The 5,612-nt window shown below is 46.0% G+C and overlaps 1 non-coding gene across 1 annotated transcript; it reads right to left on the bottom strand.

Annotated features, from left to right (window-relative positions):
* Positions 1-210: 210 nt before the first annotated feature.
* On the bottom strand, positions 211-292 carry TRNAS-AGA. The gene has a single exon. It is a non-coding gene; the product is annotated as a tRNA-Ser (tRNA).
* Positions 293-5,612: the final 5,320 nt, after the last annotated feature.

Genomic DNA, 5,612 nt, shown 5'->3' with positions numbered 1-5,612 from the left:
AACTCGGAGACATCCTTGAATTTTGCACAACGCTGGGCACAGGTCTATTGGTGCAAACTTTTTTTCTGGGCAGCACAGGGGAGCCCAGAGGGCGGTGGGGTTTTGCCCTAAGAACAAGGCACGCGCCCCCCTACACCGCTGTGGTAGGATCAGGTTGCAGAGACGGCTAAAGGCGGCCTCTCCTCGAGACAAGTTGGGTAAAAGCTCAGACGTAGTCGGCAGGATTCGAACCTGCGCGGGGAGACCCCAATGGATTTCTAGTCCATCGCCTTAACCACTCGGCCACGACTACAGGTGTATGTTGGGGTTCCTACAAGTACAGAAGGAAATGTGGGAGCTTTAGCGGTAAGATTGCCGCACACAGAAGTGTGTTTAGAGAGTCGGGCAAAAACCCACAGGTGGAATGAAGGCTTGGGGAGGGGGTCAAACGGCCCCTGCAGCCCCCACCGGTTAGGGGCGTGAGGATGAGGGTGCTCCCTACTAGCATCTTCGTTTCCAAGTTGAGGTCGATTCATAAACCACCGCCTGCCTCCCTTGCGGGTGACCTGGGAGCGCGCTGGTGCTGAAGTCTCCGAAACTGGGAGCCCCCCAGGAAGCAGGGTAACCACAGTTGTAGGCCTGGACCGAAGCAACCCCTGGGGTGCAGGGAAGGAAATACTGATTTGTGTTCCCGGTGCAGGGAGAGAAGCGCGATGCTGAAAACCTCTCGGGGTCGCCTCCCTTGGTGTCCCCAGGCTCCGAGGCTCACACCCAACTATCCAGCTCCCTGCGTTCGGGAAAGTGCTTGGCAAATACCAATATGCTTTTGCTTCCCAAATGGGTTAGAAAAAAATCTATAGGTATAGACGGCCCAGGGGTTTCATTTCCTGTGAGTTCCTAGCTGCTTTCTAAAAAATGGTTTATCTGGTTTGGGTTCGTTTTGTTTTTGTCAATGCAAAGGCCCATTTTCTTTCTATTGTAACCGACACAACACATTTCCTGTTCTCATTTTTACGTGTTTAACTCAGCTTCCTTCAGCAGAATTTCCAGAGGCTCCACAGGAACGATTCAGAACAAAATGGTTGGGTGTGGATGCTGGATAGATGAGTCCCCATTCCTGACCAGCGAAGTGTCAACGGGCAAGAGGTGAGAGCTAATGGATATGATGCGTCTTGAGAAAGCTGAGATAGCTGCTTGGATTTAATACGTTACATTTAGCCAGAAGTAACAAAGTGTTCTTTAAATAGAGTTCTATTCAATTCAGGTATCCCTGGGAATGGGGGGGGCTAGATCTTATTAAAGATCAAATATTTTCTTTTTATTTATATCCAGAAAGGATAAACCATACCCTCACTTATAAACAGAAGGAATGTGGTCATGGAAAGTAAGGACCTTCACTGGCAATCTTTGGAAAATTCCCCACTATTTGCTTTAAAAGATTGTATGACATTTTAAATCTTTATTTTCTGCCTCCCCCACTGGAATATTTTGGGGGCAGACCTTTGTATTGTGCTTTCCTAAAACATTTTTTTAAAGTTGCAATTTTTTATTAACCCCAAAAGAGTTTTTCATCAAAGTACACATGCAAAATAATTCTGAAGCTCTAATTAAATGTCAGCAGGTTAGAGATGCAGAGAAGCCTCCATGAATTCTGCAAACCTCTAACTGGCATCAATTAGTCAGGAAACACCCAAGGCCCATGTAATCATGAAGGGCGTTGACAGAGACAGCTCAACACACCAAGGACTATTGAAGAACATTCCACATCAAAGTCCTTGAGTCTACAGGTAGAGAATTCATCTTTCTTGTGCCAAGTAAAGTAGATGTTTCTCCTTCTTGATTAGAAGACTCTTGGGTAATGAGGACTGTCTCACACTGGGATGGAAGGGGGTGGAAAAAACAAATAACCCACACTCCTACCAGAAACTTGCAACAGAAGCACTTGGGTATATTTTCTTTTTCCCTCATCCCCTCCTCTAGTTTTTTTTTTTTTTTTTAGTAACAGAAGTGGGAAAGTTTATTAAAGCAAAAAGTATGCTCTTAAGATATTTTTTTTTTTTTAGTAACAAAAGTGGGAAAGTTTATTAAAGCAAAAAGTATGCTCTTAAGATAGGAGAGTGAGCGAGCTTAAGAGAGAGAGCTGGGTCCCTCTCCCAGTATTTTGAGTGCAAAAAAAAGGGGGGGGATAGTTGAAGTCATACAAAACATAAATTGTGCCAATATCTTCCAGACAAAACCTCCAGGAATACATAAGTAGTTGAATAGGTTGGGTTATTACTCCTGTAGCAATCAAGAACAGACATGGTGGGGACCCCTGGGAGCATCTCAGTAAGAGGGTTTAGTATTGTGGTAGGTGATTTGAGGCATTTAAAGAAACAGAGCTCCCCTGGACGGGATGCTGTCTGGAAACAGGGAGTGATTCTAGGATTGGATAGCTTAATAAATCCTATCCTGAAGGAAGGAAGACCAGAGCAATGCTAAGACTAGGATTGACCAAGAAGCTGTCATCACTCATATTGGACAAGATGAAGACACTTTAGGTCATTTTTGTGGCTTAACAATATTTGTGTCTCTGGTTCTGTTTTGTGTGTGTTTCACGTTTGTGTTTGTGTTCAGAAGGATGGCAGTGTGATCTTATTTTCATCTTGATCCATCAATGGTCACTGAAGGGCCTGGTCTGACATCTGCGTTCTGTGAAATTGCTGCTGTTCAACAGAAGAACATCAAGGCCTAGCTGAGAATACCAGGTCAGCTCCCACGTGGCGGGGGCTGCTTTTATCTGTCTCGGTTTTGTATTTTACTAACTTAATATTATATCATCAACACTTTTTTTCAGTCACTTCTCAAACGTCATTTTAGTGGCTTTCTAATGTTCCATCACTCAGATGAAGTCGGAATCCAGGAAATATTACCCCTGGTTGGACATCTGTGTTATTCCTGCTGTGCTACTGTTATCCGTTTTTTAAAAATACCATGATGAAAAGGTTTTGTGCACGAAACATTTTTCTGTAGTTAGGATTAATTCCGTAGGAAAATGTTTTGCAAAGTTAATTGCCCGGTCGAGTGTTTTCAAGCTCCAAACGAGCTGAAATGTCTGTGTGTTAAGTGCCATGGTGCAGGAACAAAGGACGTCTTGTGAGAATATGAAGAAGGAAATATTATTCCCGTCACCACGAGGAAGACAGAAGCCGGCGGCACTTAACTGCAAATGAGAGTTTTGTGGACAAGGGCTTGAGGGAACGTTTCCCTTGTGATCTGAACATTTGAGGGATCTCCTTGTTTGTGTCCCCAGCAAGGGCACTTCTGTCCCCAGCATCGGGGACCGGAATCTAAGTTTACAACCACTAAAAGGAAGCTGGCTCAACACCCTCCCCTAGGAACCGCTTAATCTCTAAGCCCATAATCAACCCGATTTAGACTATGGCTCAACTTTGCCCGGTACTTACGCATTTCTACTGTCCTTTCAGCTCTGGGCGCGACAGAATGTCACTGGGTCGGGCTCTTCGGAAAGTTCCTGCTCTGGGGTGGTGTCGTTGGGGACGGGGGCCCGGGGCCGGGGTTGAGCAACCCAGTTAAACACCATCTAACGAGTCCCAGCTCCGTGTTCAGCTGTGAAAGTAACGCAGGTGAGTGCCCTTCAGGACCGCTCCTCTCCCACCTGGTTTTGCAAGTCCGGGACTGCCCGAGGCGCCGCTAAGCGGCAACCCGGCTTTCTGCGGTTCCCCGGACTTGCACGTGAACCCACAGGTCCTCGCAGATCGGTGCCTGTAGGATGGACTGAGGTCAAGGAAGCCGAATCTCACCATCCTCTATGGGTTCTTGATTTATGAGGGGTGCATTCTTTAATTCAAGAAACCTTGCTTAAGGCATGAGATTCTCTCTTGCAAAACTAAATGTGTGTCCACGCTCCCCGCACCAGGTGCGCCAGGCTCACTAGTATCTCACCTTGGCCCATGTGGCCAGCAGCCCGCCTATCCCGCACTTTCATCAAGAGTTAACATGCTGGGGGCGCCTGGGTGGCTTAGTCGCTTAAGCATCCAACTCTTGATTTTGGCTCAAGTCTTGAACTCAGGGTTTTGAGGTCATGATCTCAGGACTGTGGGCTCACTGAACATGGAGTCTGCTTAAGATTCCCCCCCACGTACTCCCCAAAAGAGCTAACATTCTGTGGAAGGGGCCTGTAGGGTGATTAAAGGATTTGAAATTCCTTGGGGTTTGCCTGCAGATGCTCCAACCCTGCTGACTGGTTGTTAAGGGGTAAGCCAGTGAGAGATTAGGTAGTTTCATCAAAAATGTTTATTTAGAGAGAAGAATCTATTATTCAGGGAAGTTAGTACATGGATCTGCTGTCAGGAAGGTCTGCGAGTAAAGGTGTAGCAAAGAGTATCCGTACGACTAATAGCACCAGCCCTTCCACACGCTCAGATTGGAGGGGACGGATCTCTGATCACTGATCATGTCATAATGTCTACATGGGCAGAGGTGGCCATAAAGTGTGTGTATAGGAGACTGTGGAGGGAAAACAAACCTGACTCTTAAAGATGTCCATTGTTGCTCAGTCAGTTATCACAGCAGTCTGAAAAGCAGCAAATCAATTCCCTGAGCCACCAAAAAGGCCTGTCGTTTCCCATGAACAAGGATGACCAGGGGTGTACTGCTGGTCTGGACCCAGTGCCTTCCCCCTTGTGGAAGGTATTATCAGTGAGGTAGAGGGTCACCCACGAGCACAGTTCATAGGTTCAGGAATAGGAAGAGAGGGGATGGTTGGGGAAAAAAGCAAACTCTGCTTTCACACAAAATCTGTGGCCTGAGGGGTCTGGGTTTTCAGGAAACCAAAGTAGTGAATCCAGTGAATTGGACAGCACAGTTTAGAAGATGCGGGGGCAGAGCATTAGAGCTGTGCCGATAAACAAATGCCAGGTAAAACAGGGTCTTTTGTGCTACACCAAACTGTTTGGATCCCACATGATCTATACTGGAACCCTCGACAAGGTATTTTGAGAATGTGGGTGCATAATTAGTAGCCCATGATGGAGAAACGTACTAGAGGACTTTATAATAAAAATAATGTTTAGGTCTCATCTCTGCATCAAATTACTGATTTGAAAACATGTTCTCAGATGGGTTTTTAATATTACTGAGAGAAGAGGGAATACGGTACAGAGGAATATTACATTCCACCGACCACTGCTTTTGGGGTTTGTTACAGATACCTGTCGCAACAGGCTGCCTGAGATAATTACGCTACAGCCTAAGGCATCTTACTTTTTTGTTAAGAAGCCCTTACAAGTGAACAGTTTTTTGATTGCAGACATAAAGTAACGACAAATACAGTTTTACCACTGCCCACCCCAAACGACCTCCTTTCACCTGAAAGCTTCGGAATCCTACGAAACTAACAGTATGTGGGTTTAATTATCTCAGTTAAGCTGTCTACAGTACCTTAGTTATATCTCCGGATTGCCAGAGTTGATCTTCCCCACTGACTGCTACGTGCGGATCTCAGATACTTCACCTTAAAAAAAGAAGAGGAAAGAATTCCGACCGGTAAGCGCATATGTAGGTGTAGACGTAACATCCAGGAAATAGGACGAAACCGCTCTCCACGTCTGGCTCCCGGGCTCTGGCGCTGC

This window comes from Ursus maritimus, unplaced genomic scaffold (assembly GCF_017311325.1).
Source record: "Ursus maritimus isolate PB19 unplaced genomic scaffold, ASM1731132v1 scaffold_30, whole genome shotgun sequence".
In the NCBI taxonomy this organism is placed as follows: domain Eukaryota; kingdom Metazoa; phylum Chordata; class Mammalia; order Carnivora; family Ursidae; genus Ursus; species Ursus maritimus.
Note: the sequence above shows the minus strand (reverse complement) of the source record. Positions and strands in the feature narration are given on the sequence as shown.